The 17661-nt window shown below is 36.3% G+C and overlaps 1 protein-coding gene, 1 non-coding gene and 1 pseudogene across 2 annotated transcripts in view; 2 read left to right on the top strand and 1 right to left on the bottom strand.

Moving 5' to 3' along the window:
- Positions 1-17661, bottom strand: part of Cadps2 (calcium dependent secretion activator 2) — a 575996-nt gene that overhangs the window by 293263 nt on the left and 265072 nt on the right. The window lies entirely within an intron of this gene.
- LOC111813192 lies at positions 4097-4229 on the top strand. Its single transcript, XR_002818513.1, has one exon. It is a non-coding gene; the product is annotated as a small nucleolar RNA SNORA1 (small nucleolar RNA).
- Positions 7093-7950, top strand: LOC105743815 (annotated as a pseudogene).

The raw sequence follows: 17661 nt of genomic DNA on the forward strand, positions 1-17661 counted from the left end.
CATGTGGTGCTGGGGGATTGAACCGCGGTCCCTGATGCCTTGCCAAGCTTGTTCTAAGTAGGTGCTCCAGACCACTGAGCCATCTCTCCAGCCCCTGCACAGGAAATATTAAGATGAAGAAAAACAGACACTGCTTCCGAAGACTGAGAGTTAAGTAAAATGGAGAGGTACAGAATGTACATCCGCACAGTGGCACTGAGGAAGACCACAGCAGACTTCATTAGAAGGCAGAAGTGTACTGCATAGCCTTTCTGTGCGTATGATTTCTCTGTCAGGAAGAGTGATACTCACAGTGCCTCTACCATTATGCTCTGGATATAGATAAGTTGTACAAGAGCAAATGCAATGATGTACAGGACAAATATGAACTTAGTAAACTAAGAGAACTGGGTTTGAATGCTGGTCTCCTTGATTAAAAGCTTAGTTAATTTAGACAAGCCAGTTGCACTTTTTGAGGAGCTATTTTCTTATCTATACCACAGGAACACTAACAAGTCCTACCTCACATAATTACCAAAAAAAGAAATGAAAAGGTAAAACACCTATCAACTCATTAGTAAATGTGTATTCGCAAACTGAGTCCAGCCACTATAATCTGATTGTTTCCATCGCCCTAAAATTCATACACTGAAATCCTAATCCAAATGGAGGTGGTATCAAGGTATCATGGAATTAGGTCATGAAGGAGGGGACCACCTGAATGACATTACTGTCCCTATAAAAGCAACTGCAGAGAGACACTATTCTACCATGTATAAACATAGTTAACAGGTGTTGTAAATGAACCAGGAAGTAAGACCCCAGGAAAGTCTGAATATAAATTGCCACTGTCCTTCTCTTAGAACTTCCTGCCTCTGGAATGAAGAAAAAGGAATGTCTATTGTTTGTAAGCCGTTAGTCTAGGGTATTTTCTTATGGCCGCACATATAGACTAAGGTAATTTTGTATCAATACATCAATGGGAATTCTAGAGACACATTTAACTTCCTTAAGGCTTGAGATTTAAGTTTCTTTATTTGTTTTGTTGGTAGACTTTTTTATTCACTTTTTAAAATTCACTTAGTCTACCATAGTCACTAAAATAAGCCCTATTTTAACAAGAGGGAGACAATAGTAAAATATAAAGCATGTACAGGTCTGTGCCAACTAGAATAACAAGGTCAAACAAAAAGGCCAAATCGGAGAGATGTGGTAGTGTACGAGAACAACAGATAGTGTCAGGGACCAGGCAACCACGCACACAGGCACAGACTAAGAAGGTCAGTTTAGGACAAGACGACCAGAAAACAATAAACCAGGAAAACAGATGCAGGAAGAGAGGGCTAAAATAACTTGAGAAACACAATTAGAAAATCTATGGAATTCTTTATCCAGTTGCAAACTGGAGTGACCAGCCTTGAATAAATAACCAGCCTGCTACAATGACAAAAGGCCAATAATTACTATTTGTCCCATGAAATACCCTTATGAAAGGTTCTTTCACATCAAACTCCAGAATATGAAGCAGTTCCCTTTCTTTTCCTCAGAAAGATGATAGCTTTGAGAAGTTCTGAGAAAGTTCATGTCTACAAATTAAAGTAAAAACTCTTGTTTACATTGTGGCTGTTATTATGAGCAAAGCTGAATGAGAAAAATACAACAAAACTAGGGGGCAGAATAAATATTAATATTTTTAACATGGCTCTCAAGACTGGGTACTTTGCAGCCATACTTACCTCCAAGAATCCCGACTTATCTTGCTATAAGACATTCATGCCTGCCTGGTCTGTTCATTAGTACTGCTCACTGTGACTAACCAATCACCCCTGCCAATGACTAGTTAACCACTCCTTGTCTTGTTGTTGACAGCTCCAAACTTGTGCTCTCAGAAAGTCTTCCATAATTATTTCTACCTGCTTGGTCAGCTGCATGGTGCACTAAATAAATTATATTGTTATATATTTACATAGGATCATATTCTTGTCTTCAAAGCAGTTACTGATTTTATAATGATGTATTCCTGGTATTTCGTTGTCAATGGCTCATTGTAGAGGACCAAGCACCCATAACCATAGCCATGGTTGACTTTTTTTTTTTAAAGAGAATACAGAGTAATAATATAAAAGAATAAAATTAGGAATGATACAGAATTTCACTTTAATTATCATTTCAACTAGAGAACTCAGTGTGCATGACACCTGTAGGACTCAACAATTATTTGTTCAATGAATAAATCATTGAATGACAGCAAATGCTTTATTCTAATCCATGCTGAATGGACCATGAAGGGTGCCACAGCAGTTAGACATCCAAGTTTTCTTGACATAGTTTACTGTGCTAAACACAGGAAGGGAATTTTGTTAGGTCAAGGACTATGCTCATTAAATTATTGCCACATTGGACAATTACATAAATTAGATACAGCTCTTACTGCCACTGGTAAAAACAAAACTATGACAATTTATTTTAAGAGAATTTTCTGCAAATATTGCAAGCAATGTAAGAGAGGGAGTCTATTAAGAGTAACAGCTGGACTCTGAAACTATTCTGTATTTTAGAGCATGACATTACAACTAACTAAAACAATATCAGTGATTTTAGCACATATGTTAGTGCTTCATAAATACTGTATGACTTAAAGGAATATCTAGAGCCAGTGAAATAGCTCAATGGTCTAAAGCACCTGCTTAAGCAAGCTCAGACAAGCACAGGGACCGTGGCTCGATCACCAGTACCACATGCTATGCCAGCCCCACTCCCAGGGTGGGCTGAACTGGCCACACAAAAATAAATAAATAAAAAAGAACATCTGTGTGTCAGGACTGCTGCAGATAGATGAATATCACGTGTACATGCATATTTTAAATGTATTTGTCTGAAATTGCGTATTTCTTATCCAATGTCTCTGTCTCAGTTAACCATGAATGGAAATTCATAGAAATGTCATCTGTAATTTTAATAAATTATTTCATAAAGATACTAAGAATTGAAACTTATTTTTGGCTTTGTGGTATGTAATCTGTTTTGACATTTTTTCCATTTGTCTTTTGGGGTACACTTTTCCTATCCTACATATCCTAAAGGTATCCATGATGTCTCAGTACAGAACTGTTAGAAAGTGTTTCACATAAGAATTGCATGTCATGTATCTGATAAGCCGTGATGTTTTTCCACAAAATGAATCAGTTTTTTATCCATCAAAATTCTTCTCTGAAATAAAAAAGCTACATATTGAGGCAAAATACATTAATATATACTATAAAAGCAAATGCTACTTAAACTGGAAAGTGCTTTACTCCAAATTCCATTTTAATATCTCAGAAACATCAAGTTCATCAATTAAATAGTATGTTTAGTAGGATATAATTAGATGAATCACAAAATTTAACTTTGGATTTGCATTCTAATTTAATTGGGTAAAATATATCAGCAATCTTTCAAGGGAAGCCTGTAGAAGTTGTAGTAGAGGAGGACGTGGCATGTTTTAAAACTTTTTTTAAAAGGAATAACACATATACGAAATATTTTCTAGTGAAATATTACCTAGGCCCTCTAACCACAAAAATCATGTATGTTAACAAAAAATGATATTTACCAGTCTGGTTGGATATTTAGAATCACAACTCCCTTTTACTTAGATGAATGCATTTTTCCTACATGAATATACATTTCCCATATGAGTGCATTTTTAGCTGCTGTTTTGTTAGTCTTATTTACATAAGTGAAAGCTAAAAGCAAGCAGCGTGGGTGGACATTTCTTAAATGAAAACAAGCACAGTTGTGTGTTTGGCTAAATAAAAAAAATTACCATTATGACAAAGATGTCTTTTTTATTTTTTAATTTATTTTTAAATTTATTAATTAATTTGTATTTTGTGCAGGGTCTGACTATGCAGCTTAGACTCATAGTAATCTTCCTGTTTTCAACCTCCCTCATGCTGTGATTGCTGGAGGGCGCCACCACGCTCATACTCGCTCCTTGGCTCAGCACGCCCAGGGGTGGGTCAGCGTGGCAGGTAGTGCTGGGACAAAGACGTCTTTTTTAAAAAAATAATCCATACTTTGAAAATTAGAATATCGTAATAGCTTTAGCATTATTAGAATTTAAACTGACCAAAGCTTCATTCTGGATTAGAATGGGCACTGTTGATTAGTGTCCAGAATTGCTCAATGTGGCTAAAATTGAGATACCGGTCATGCTTCATTCACAGTAAACATTTCCAGTGGTGACAACGAGGCCTGTAACATCTTGCCTAATACTGACTGAAAAAAGTTGACTTTCAATATTAGAAATGAAAGATTAGGGAAAAATAGAGACTCTAGATCATGTGCCAAAATGCCAATAGTATGTACAATTCAAATTCGAGGCTCCAAAAATGTAAATTGCTGGAAGAAATTGGATATAAGACCACAGGGCACATGGGATGGCTGGACTGAGCAGTTGTTTTAAAAAGGGCTACCTGGAAGACAGCCTCATTAAAATGACCTTAATGAGTAATAAATCCACATGAAATTCTTTAAATAAAAAAATACTTAAAAAAATTTTAAACTGACATTTGGGAGTATTCTTCCCCCATGAAACTATGTGTTAGGAAGATTTTGATAATATTTCCCATTTTTATTGTTATAAAAATATTCTAAGTGACTAAAATAGGATATTAATGTTGTATTATTTATAATCATTAAAGGAAAATTTAGACCACAGAAAGGGATCTGTATGTTGTCACTCAGCGGATTGTATTAATTTTTTTATTGTGCAATGGATAGAAATTAGATGGCATCTGCTGCCTAGGGAATATTAAATCCTTTTGGACTAATGCTTAACTTTCTTATGTATGAATAATTGACAACTATTCAAAGCATATCTATAGTTTTCTGTGCATATTTAATATTTTTCTTCAATAGCCTCTCTGTAGATGGATCGCTGAAGTGGGCTGTGATGCAGAGGACAACGCCATAGAAAAAGCTACTCCCTCCTGACTGGAAATGCAGAGGGTAAGAACCTAAGGTGGCAAAATGCAAGCGGTACAGAGAGGTTGGCAAAAACCAACGTATGCCGAGCTTCCAGGCATGGCTCCATACCAAAGGCAAAGGGAAGTTGCTGTTAAGAAAGGAAGTAACACAATCAGGTCTGTGTCTTAGAAACTGAAGTGGAAGCAAGCACGACAACAGGGAGTTCAAGGAGAGGCCCGCAACACGAACCTAGTGATGCCCAAACCATCCTTTGCTTTCGCCGCAGCCTTGGCTGCATTTGTTATTACTTGATTTCTTCATGGTGGCTGTTCTTTCTGTGGTAGGATGGAATCTCAATGTTGCTTTAACACTGGATTTGCATTCCAATTTAATTGGGAAAATATATTTATTACTCCAATAAACACATGAAGAGGGAATCAGTGTCAGTTTAAAAAGTGTATGTAACAAAGAAACAAAGAATGTTTCTACTTTGAACATACTGAGTCTGAAGAATCTGTAAGATATCTAAGTGAAAATATCCAGACAGATGGTATGATATTGAGTACAAATCTGACTACTAAAACATAGATTATGCCAATCTGTTTTATTAACAATTTTCTTTTTGACCCTGGGTTCGATTCCCAAAAGATATTTCTTTATATTATTTCACAGGTATTAGTTCTCTATGAAAATTTCTTTCAGAAATGGACAATATTACATACAGTTTTAATATTTTATTTAAAGAGTAAAAACTAAAGCAAAAGCAAAAACAAATAATCAACATACAATAATAAGTATGGTACAGAATTTCAAAACAAGAATAGAAAACTAACAGTGGTTGTTATATTACCTATTTTTATTGTCAAGTCTGTTGTTCGGATTACCAGATAAAGGTTTGCAAGATTTGTCCAATAATTAAACATTAACTCTTCCTTTCAATAAATCTTAGTTTTTCATATCCTTTTTACTTTTTATTTTTAAATTTATTTTAAAGAGAGTATAATAATTGATAAGACATTAGAAATGGCACACATTTAGAAGAACAAGATGAGGTATACAACCATGGTTTTTGAACTGCATATTGCTGTCTTCTATGTAGTTCTTCAGATTATAGATATTAGCATATAGAGTTAGCCAAAGTGAAAAATTTAAATATTAACAGGTACTTTCAAAAACATGATGAAAATTAGTAGTACAATCATCTCAGCTATCCTGAATATATATATGTATATATACATATACATATATATACATATATATATACATATACATATATATACATATATATATAATATATATATATATATACATATAATGTATATATATAATTTTTTTTCTTTTTCAGAACAAGGGATTGAACTTAGGCCCTTGCGCTTGCCAGGGAAGCACTTATTCTACTTAGCCATCTCCCTGTGCCCCTGAATATATTCTTGACTGGTTTTTTACACTTTCTTTTTTTTTTCTTTTTTCCTCTTTTCTCCCTTCTCTCATCATTCCTGGAGGCAAGTGTTATACTGATACCAAATATAAAGACAACCAAAAAAAGATATGCAGGCCAATCTGCCCCATAAACATAGATGCAAAAATCCTCAATAAAATATTAGCAAGTAGAATGCAGCAAATCATCAGGAAGATTATACACCACAATCAGGTAGGATTTATCCCAGGGATACAAGGGTGGTTCATCATGTACAAATCTATAAATGTAACACACTATATCAATCGAGCCAATTCCAAAAACCACATGATCATCTCAATTGATACAGAAAAAGCTTTTGACAAAGTCCAACACTCATTCATGATCAAAGCCCTACAGAATATTGGAATAGATGGCCTGTACCACAATCTGATAAAAGCCATCTATGAAAAACCAACAGCCAACATTATTCTAAATGGACGAAAACTGAAACCTTTTATTCTAAAATCAGGTACAAAACAAGGATGTCTGCTATCACCCCTCCTATTGAACAGAGTTCTAGAAACATTAGCCAGAGTCATTAGATAAGACAGAAAAGACAGGAATAAGAATAGGGAAGGAGGCCTGGCACTGGAACCAGGAAGGCACTGAGCTTAAACTGAAGCAAGTTTGTAGGATGCTGGTGGTACTCTGATCTTCAGAAAGGTTTCTAGGACTGCGATGCTTGCACATCAGTGGGAGATATGGGACACCGGTCATCAGAAAATGAAGAAGAAAGCAGAAGCAAGAGAAAAAAGAAATATCATAGACAATCATCTTCCAGCAGTTCTTCAGACAGTAGAACACACAGCCAAAAGAAAGGTGGAAGGAAATCAAGATCAAAGTCGAGATGCTGGTCCAGAGATCTTCAGTCTTGTTCACATTCTTATGGTAGAAGGTCCAGGCCAAGACCTCGTCCACATTCCCACAGCTGAAGTAGTGAATATTCCAGTCACAGAAGAACCCGTGGTAGGTCCCGGGACAGAGATCGATGTAAAGACAGAGATAAGAAAAAAAGAGGAAAGGATAAAGGCAAGACAAAGAATTACACATGGGGAATGGAAACGTCAAGCTGGATGAGAACAGCTGCTACCAGCTGAGCAAGCCAAAGCCAGACTACAGCTAGTTCTTGAAGCTGCTGCAGAAGTTGATGAAGCACTGAAGGCCAAAAAAAGAAACGAGGCAGACGCAAAGAGAAGAAAGGAAGAAGACGAGGCCACCCTGGCAGAACAAGGAAAAGAGTTTAAGATATTGAAGCTATTGAAAGTGATTCTTTTGTTCAGCAGACATTCAGATCAGGGAAAGAAGTCAAAAAGTCAGTGGAACCCAGGGAAGTGAAACTTACAACTCCAGGATCAGGACTGGCAGCTGCAGTTGCTGACCCACCCAGTGCTGAGAAAGAAATAGACGCTAGCAGCATCTCAACCGCTGTCAAGAACCAAGATGACAATTCTCTGGCTCATCCAAAGTTATTTAATGAAAACGCTGAAGCTGAGGAAAAGCGGTTCAAGAGATTAACTACTCTCAGACAAGAAAGATTAATGGGCCGTCTTGTGGCCTAAATAATATATTGTTTAAATCAATTCCAACTTTTTGAAATTTAGGTTTTTGATTCTCAATATTAAACTTTCATTCTTAAAAAGAAATTAGTTTATTATACAAAAATGTAATACCATTTTATCTTTTTCTCATGTAGGCTTTACTATTTGTTGACTTGAGCTGAATCAACCATGTGAATAGCAAAATTTTTAAATGCATGAAAATTTCGTGTACCATTAATAAAATTAATCATAAAATATTGATGTTTAAAAAAGAATAGAGAAGGAGGGCTGGGGAGATAGCTCAGCAGTCTAAGAGCCTTGCCAGCCACTGTAAGGACCAGGGTTTGATTCCTGGTACAATATGCTGTGCCAACATCGTCCTGTGACACATGCCTGTAATCTCAGCACTGGGGAGGCTAAAACATCGCTATGAGTCCGAGCTGTGTAGTGAGACCCTGTACCAAGTATATAAATTTAAAAAAAAGGAGTAGGTAAGGAGTAAGTTGAGCTATAATTATTCACAGACAACAACATGATACTCCACATAGAAGACCCATAAAACTCCACCAAAAAGCTACTAGAATTAATAAATGTATTCAGTAGCATAGCAGGATACAAAGTCAACATCCAAAAATCAGTAGCTTTCCTCTACACAGATAACAAATTCACTGATAGAGATTTAGAGAAATATACATTTTAAATGCATAATAAAGTAAATCAAAGTATGTTGTATCTATAACCTATTAATAAAAGAGAACGATTATATATTGGTATATGATTCCTCACCATGCCATATGGATGACTATTCCAATCAAACTAATTATCATCCTCTAATATGTCAATGTACATAAATGGTGTTATAAAAACTGAACTCTTTCATCCATGTGCTCCTTAATTATATCTTTAGATTCATTTTAAAATAGGAATTTTATACAATGGATGGACACTTTTTGCCCAGGCCTTGAGAAGATACATGATGTAGAAAGAAAATACAAAAGACAAGCCAAACAAGAGCATAGCAGCTAAGTAAAGGAATTGGCCTCTTTGTGAACAGAAAGAGAATCCCCACAGAGTCCTAGCAACAGAGTACAGCTCAGCTTGGTATAAACAAGCTTTCTTTTTCTAAAGATCCCACCAACCGTGAGGAAACAGCAAAGGTCACTGGCTAGGCTGGATACCTCTGAAAATCTGAGCCATGAAACATTCACAGATATGCCTAAGAAAATATTAATGATAAAATTTTAATGTAATCACCAATCTGTCTGATTAAGGAGGGAACAAGGCCATCTGTTAGGAAGTCTCACCACAAAAGTGACTAATAGTATGAACCCCACAAACTTGCCGCTGGCTTGCCAGAAATAACCTAACTTTTGCAATTTTAATGAGTTTGCAGCAGCAGAAATCAGGACCGTTCATTTAAACTAGATTATATATTCCTTCTAGTCTCACTATTATGAGAATACGTTTTTAGCAGGGAGTTCAAATAAACACTAAAGTCCAATGAAATTTAGGTATGACATGCATTTGTTCATGTCATACTCGGAATAACTTCTGTTTTGGTACTATGTATTTCCTGGTGGAGGATATCATTTATGAAAGGTCTGGAGAGGCGCTGCCCAGCGGGTCATCCAGTGGGCTTCATCTAACAAGCAGTAATTGTAGAGAATGTAAAAATGAGGTGCCTCAAAGCACTGTCCACCTCAAAACAACTGGATAGAATCATTTTGGTTATCAGGAGAACCAACAGGTGACAAAAGTTGTCTAACATTCATGTATTTATTAACCTTTGGTTAATGATCTTATGATAAGGACTAGGATGCTATTTTTGGAGCACAATTTTTATATGTAGAAGACAATAGGTTATGTTTTTATATCTATGAAACTACAGTCATAGTGAATAGACATTGTTTCACATTGTTTTCCCAGACAGCTACCCTATTCAAAACTAAAGTAACATAGGGCATAAAAATAAAAAAAAGGTAGAAGACTTCATCTTGATCATTTTGGCAGAACTACATAAAATTCAGACTTTTTTTCAGAAGAAATTATTAAAAGTTTTGAAGATTCTTAGGAGAATTTGTCAACTTCGGTATCCTCCAAATGTTGCCATCTGCCAGCAAAGCTACACTATGGCAAAAAGAAGACAATTAACCAGCAGAACACAGTGAGCATTTTAAGACTTGCTCCAGGTAAAATCTTACTATTTTATTAGCCAAAAGCCTTCTAATCTTTGTCAAGCTAGTCCGTCCTCTAATAAGAAAATGTGAGCCAGGAATGCAAAAGCATTTCTTGTCTACGAATTGCCTGATAATTTTGTTCTTTGACCACACTTAACATCTCTGTGGTCTGCTTGGCAGTCTTGAACCAATGAAGCTCTTCCTGAGAACAAAACAGGAAAAGGAGATTTTGGAGCACAATTTTTATACGTAGAAGACAATACACCTCCTTCCATAGTGTCATGCCAACATCCTTCTGCAGTGTTTCTATGTCCTAATTGTTTTAGTTCAGAAGATACGTAAGTAAAAAAAAAAAAAAAAAATCCCCTAAAGTTCACATAAACTTATTCTTTCCTTAAAATAAATCATAATCTCAGGAAAATACTGTATAATCATCTAAGTAACAGTTTTCCTATACTTAAAACCTTTTTTCTTCAAATTTCACAGTAAAGGAGAAACTGAATGATGAGTCATGCTCTGCAGAAGTTATTTGATAAGGAGACAATGCCGGAGAAGAGGGATCTCAGACTCCTTTCTAGGCAGCAAGGCTTGAAATTTTTGAAATGTATTAAAATAATAAGATCATCACCAAACTTACTAAATATTTAATGATCAAAAATGTTAGAAAGGCAGAGGAGATAGGTTGGTGGACCAGGCGCCTGCCTGGCAAGCACAAGGACCTCGGTTTGATCCCTGGTACCGAATGCCATACGGGCCCTGCTGGGCGTACTGTGCAGCCACCCAAACAGCGGGGCAGCACACACCTGTAATCTCAGCACTGGGGACGCTAGACAGGAGGATCACTCCGAGTCCAAGCTGCATAGCAAGGCTCTGTACCAAATAAATAAATAGTTATAAAATTTTTTCTTAGTGTTGTAAGTATAGGGACGAGATACACTGTTGTGGACATATTAATAAAACTGCTTTAGTAAGGGAACAGTGTCATTCAGATGGTTTGAGTTTCTGCATCTGAATGAACTACATCTGATGTGCATATAAATTAATCACTTGGTGCATACTTCAGAATCCTTACCTAACTGAGGGAAACAAAAGTACATACAGTTTTTTGACGTGAGAATTACCGTATTTGAACGCATGATACATGTCTCTGCTACTTTTCACTTGTGGCTGGGACAAAATACCTGACACCCAAATTAAGGAAGGAAAGGTGTATTTAGCTCACAGTTTGTGGAGGTCGCAGTTCATAATCAGCTGGCTCCAGGGCACAGTGGCACACAGCAGAGGGCAGCTGTTCATGGTGGCAGAAGACAGCATGACAGCCTGAGCCTGAGGAAGCAGCGGGGAGCAAGCCTCTCTCCCTCCCTCATATGGCCTCCAGGTATCTGCCTCCCCAACACCCCACCCCGGGCCGGGCAGCATTCGCACTCAGCTCAGCAGCACTCACGCCACAATCCCAACACTGGGTCAGGAATTAACCACAAACTCTAGAGCCTGCAGCCCTATCACTGTGTGAGGCTTTGGGGGTACAACTAGATCCAAACCATCACAATATCGAAAATGGAAAGCATATATTTAAAATAAATTTCACTTGCCAAAAATGTATCTTATTAGACACTTTAACCACCTTTCATACAATTACCTATCTGAAAAAATCTATACAATGCATATACAAATGTACATTATATATAATAAAAATAAGCACATTTTCTATGAGCAAACATACACCACAGATTTTTTTTTTTTTTTTTGTACCAGGGATTGACCTCAGAACACTTACTCTACTGAGCTATCTCTCCAGTCCCATCCACAGATATTTCTAAAATAAACATTTTTCTATACATGTCACTAGAATGAATATAATCACTGAATGCAATACATTATATTATCCTATGTTTAAGTAGGATGGATCTTAGAGCCTTAATTGGAGCTCCCACGCAGAGAAAAGCCAGACACCACGTACACGAGGACAGATGCCTAAGAAAGGCTTCCCGCTCTGTGTGGGTCTCAAATTTACCAAGATCCACTGGATTAAGCTGATTTATCATTCTCTTTCTCTTTTTCTCCGGTACTAGAGATTGAACTTGGGACCTTGCGCTTGCCAGGCAGGCACTTATGCCACTGAGCTATATCCTAGGACCAGGGTAAGGTGATTTAGAATATCAGTTTTCTGTATTCGCTTCTTACCACTTATGGCCTGCGAAGAGTTTGCTATGTTCTGGCTGATGTTTGTTGCTCACACACCTACATGTCTGTCTCATGTGTTGAGAACTTGATTCTTTTTGGGGTAAGCGGTGTAGAACCCTTAAGGATGGGAGCCTAGTGGATGGCGTTATGTCACTGATTTCCCACTGAAGGAACTGGTAAAGTTCTCTTGAGGCCTGTTCAGTTCTTAGGTGCAGGGGTCATCATAAAAGAGCAAGCCTCAGCCTTCCCAAGTGTCTCTCTGGGAAAATATACCACAAAACTTCTTCCTCTTGCACATGTTCCCACGTGATGCTGTGTACACATGATGGGGTACACACGATGGGGTGTGGTGGGGGTAAGGGCCAATTAGGACAAGTTGCATGCTATTTGTACTCTTGGGTCCCAAAACTTAGTAAATAAACCTCTTTTCTTTATACATTTCCCAGATTCACATATTTCATTATAGCTGCAGAAAATTGATTCATGTAGTGCCGTGCTGGCCCCACCCACAGTGCGCACTGAGACAGTGATTGAGATGGACATGGTGGTGCGCACTTGTAATCCCAGCAGTTGGGAGGCTGAAAACACTATGAGGATCACTATGAGTCCAATTTATGTAGTGAGACCCTGTAGACCCTTTCCTAAATACAGAAAAAGACAGAAAATCAATTCATGTAGACTGCAAAAACATTTTCACAAACTCTTTCAGATTTCCCTATATCTTGAAAAAAAAATCCATATAAGATTGTGTTTGATTTAGTATCATCCTTTCTTCTATTGTTCTACATCTCCCCAGTGTGAGGTGCCATTTGCATTTCTCCGAGAAAATGGTTGGGCAACCTGTGTATAATGCAGTCACACAGTGGCAACGTGGAAGACATGGGTGCAAAGTTACCGTCAGCAACTGGAAGGAGCTGTGATGCACAGAGCTACAGCTCTTTTGACAGCTGCATTTTACTGAAGCAAATATAAATCTTCTATGACATCAACTGAGACATAAAATGAACATTGACGGCAAATATATGGCAACCAAAGAACCCTTCCTTTCATAACTAATATTAGGGGACTATTCATGCTGAAAATCACCTCATTTGATTGAAAGAAACTCTCACATCTAAAATATATTGCTCACCAAGAAAATATTATGAGACAGTAAAATCATCCAAGCCAAAAATCTTGGGATGCCAGAGACAAAAATCACCTTCCCCTTATAAAATAACATTGTGCCATGTAGTTCACAGTACTCAATCCTTTACTAGGAACGGTTGCACTCCTAGAAATTCCCTGGATTTAAAAATAGAATGTCTGAAGTAGACAAAGGAACATATGAAAACCGAAGTGAAGACATTAAACAAAGGCTAAAAGGACAGAACAGACAGGGAAAAGCAAAAGCAGAAGAATGTGGTTGAATGTTTCTATACATATTGTCCAATCAGCAAAATAAGCTGTGAAATAAGTAATGTTTCCTTTCTCCTAGCGAGGACCCAAATCCAAAGAGATTTAAGTAGCTAGCCATGATAACACAGCTAATCTGTGAAAAGGATAGGATTTATACGCTCAAATATTTTATTATTTCCCTTAAATACGTGTGTCTTAATGAATATCCATCATAGTCTGAAATTAATGCTGTCAAATTTCAAAATTTTTAATTACACATTTCCATTAGTATGTGTTTGCAGCACATAACAATGGCATTTATTGTGGGGCACTGGTATGCAAATAGGACATACCTCAATTCTTTTGTTCTCTTCCTGCACTCCAACTCATTATCCCCTTCCCAAGTGAAAAATTCTATTTCATTTTTGTTTGTTTTGAGACAGTCTGGCTTTGTAATTCAGACTTTTGCTGAGCTCATTCTTCCTACTTCAGTGTTACAAGTGTTGAGACTACAGTTGCGGGCCACCATGTCTGACTTCTATTCCTATTTTTCTTCAATTATCTTTTTTTTAAAAAAATCTTTTCCCTCTTTCTTTCTTCCCTCCCATTGTCCATCTCTTTTTCCTATTCCATACGTCCTATCATTTATCCTGCTTTTGACCTTAATTTATTTATTTTTTTCATATAATAGAAACCACACAATGTTCAAAGTTGTGGGTCTGATATGTTTCAATTAGTCTAATCTCAAGGAATATTAATGTGCACCGAAAAGCCTCAAGTTTCTCCGTCTCTGCAGCAAAGTACTATTGCACTGTGTATAAATATCTTTTATCCATACATCTTTTGATGAACATATAGGCCCTACAGCTAAATTCCAAGATTTCGCTATTATAAATTGTTGTAAAATGAGTATGCATGTATCACTGTGATATGATGACGTTAACTCCTTCAGGAAGATTCCTAGAAGAAGAACAGCTCAATCAAATACAATTTCTACTTTTAGTTCTTTGAAGAATATTCATACTGATCTCCATAGTTACTGTACTAGTTTATATTTCCACCAATAATATAGAAGTTTCGTTTTTCCCCAAGTCTCACCAGCACTTGTTACTGATTTCTTGTTATAGTTAATCTTTCCAGAGTAGAAGGGAATCTCAAGTGTTGTCTTAATTTTTAATTTCCATAATGGCCAGGTATTATGAACATTTTTTCATCTGTTTATTGGCCAGCAGTACTTCTGAGAAGTGTCTCTTCATTTCACCATTTTATGATAGGTTCTTTTATTCTGAAGTGTCTAGTTGTTTTTGAATTTTTCTTATATTCTATATGTCAGTCCTCTGTGAGGAACAGCATGGGAAACTTTTTGCCCATTCTGTAGGTTTATGTCTTTACTCTCTTGGTGGTTTCCTTTAGAATGCCGAAGCTTCCTAACATGGTATTACCCCATTTGCTGGTTCTCCATATTATTTTTTGTGCAAGCAAGGTTTTTTTTTTCAAGAAGTCCTTGCCTATGCCTATGTTTCTAAGAGTTTCATTTATTTCATCTTCCAACACATTGTATTTTATTTTAACATGCAGACCTCTGCTCCATTATAATTTTAGTTTAGTACACAGAGAGATATATGGGTCTAGACACAATCCTCAGTATGTAGTTTTCCTAGCACAATTTATTAGAGGTTCTCTTTCCCTTTTGTATGTTTTTGGTTGCTTTTCCAAAATCAAATAGTTGAACATGGCTTTCTGTTTCAGTGATTCACATTTCTGTTTTTGAGCTAGTATCATACTGGTTTTATCACTGCAGCTTTGTCATAGAACTTCAAATCTGGGGTTAGGATGCTTCTTGCTTCGCTACTGTTACCCAGAACATTGCTTTTCCCATTCTGGTTTCTTCTGGTTCCATGTAAAGTTTTGGATAATTTTCTTTAAATCTTAAAAAAAAAAAAATATTGTTGGTATTTCGATTGGGATTGAATTAAATCTATGTATCAGTTTTAGAAGTAGAACCATATTGTCTATATTGGTCTAACCAGCCCAGGAACATGGGAGATGTTTCAACTTTCTGATTTCCTTTTTCAGAGTGATATGATTTTTCTTGTTGTGGTCTTTTGCTTCATTCCTAAGTATTTTAACTTCACTCGATGCTACTTTAAATGACATTTTCCTAATTTTTTTTCTCAGTGAATTGATTATTAGTGTCTAGGAATACTATTGATGGTTGCATGTGGAGTTCGTATTCCTGTTATATTTCAGAATTTGACTTAATTTTATAATTCTTTTAGTGAAATTTTTTCTTTTGTAAGTAAAGGATCATGTCACCTGCATATAATGATACTTTGAATTGTTTTCCATATGTATTATTTTATGTTTTTCTCTTGCGTGATTTCTCTAATGTTTCAAAACTATGTTAAACATGAGTGGTGATAATGGATATCTTGCTTTGTTCCTGATTTTAGTGCGCATCCCTTCAGTTTTTTCTCTATTTTATATGATGTTAGTCATAGGTGTATCCTTGAGTTAAAGTCCTCTGAAACCTATGTAGGAAATCAAACCCAAATCAGTGTTGGATTTTTAAAAGGCTTTATATTGTTTCTATTGACACAATCATGTGATTTTTTTGCCTGTTTATTTATGGAATTACATCTGTTGATTTGCATAGAATGTTGAACCATTCTTATATCCCTAGAATGAAGCCTACTTGGTCACGGTATATGATCTTTGAGATGATTTATTACATTCCATTTGCCAGCATCTTGAGGATTTTTACAACTATGTTTATTAGAGATATTGATCTGTGATTTTCCTTTTTTGTTGGATTCTTGTCGGCTTTATAATGAGGTTACTGCTAGCTTCCATGTACTTTGCGATTAATCTTTTCCTTTCAATTTCAATAAAGGCTTTGACAAGTATTGGCCATAGACTTCTTCTGATATTCTTGCAGAAGTCAGTAGTGAGTCTACCGAGTTCTGTGCTTTGTGCTTTTCTTAGTTGGCAGGTTTTTTATTACTGCATTAATTTTATTGCTTATTATTGGATTATTCAGGATTTTTATCTCTTCTTGGTTGAGTTTTGGTAATTCGTATGTATCGATGAATCCCTCCATTTTTTTCTGAGTTCTCCAATCTTCTGGCCTACAAGTTTCTGAAATGGTGAAAATATTCTGGATCTTGAAATTATTTCTTGTGATTTCACTGTTCTCATTTCTAATTGCATTGGCTTGTGTCTTTTCTCTCCTTATTTTTAAAAACTAGCTAAAGCATCTATTTTAATTCATTTATTCTTTCATTTTTTAAAAAAAATTAAATTTATTTATTTATTTATTTGTGTGTGTGTATATGTGTGTGGCCAGCTCAGCCCACCAGGAGGCAGGGCTGGCTGGCATGTGATGCTGGGGGATTGAACTGCGGTCCCTCTGCTTTGCTAAGCTTGTTCTAAGTAGGTGCTTTAGACCACTGAGCCATCTCACCAGCCCTCTTTCATTTTTTTTAACGTTTCCATTTCAAATTGATTTCTGCTTGTTCTTTATAACTTCTTTCCTTGTATTACATTTGCAATAAGGGTATTGTTTCTCTAGGATCTTAAGATATATCACTAGGTTATTATTTAGTTTTTCTCTTTTGTTAGATGCAGATATTAACAGATAAAATTTTCAGAAATGCTTTTACTGTTTCCCATAAGTTCTGGAATGTTATACTGAAGTTATCACTTCATTTTAGGACCTATTATTTCTCTCTCTCTCTCTCCTTCTCTCTCTCTCTCTCTCTCTCTCTCTCTCTCTCTCTCTCTCTCCTGTAACCCATTGATTATTCATCAGTGTATTATGTAATTTCTATGCATTTGCCTAACTTTGGTTCTTTTACTGTTTCCCATAAGTTCTGGAATGTATACTGAGTTATCATTTCATTTTATGACCAGTTCATTCATTCGTTCTCATTCTCTCTCTCTCCCTCTCTCTCTCTCCCTCTCTCTCTCTCCCCCTCTCTCTCTCCCCCTCTCT

The sequence above is a fragment of the Octodon degus genome, unplaced genomic scaffold, assembly GCF_000260255.1.
Source record: "Octodon degus isolate 3935 unplaced genomic scaffold, OctDeg1.0 scaffold00170, whole genome shotgun sequence".
NCBI lineage: Eukaryota > Metazoa > Chordata > Mammalia > Rodentia > Octodontidae > Octodon > Octodon degus.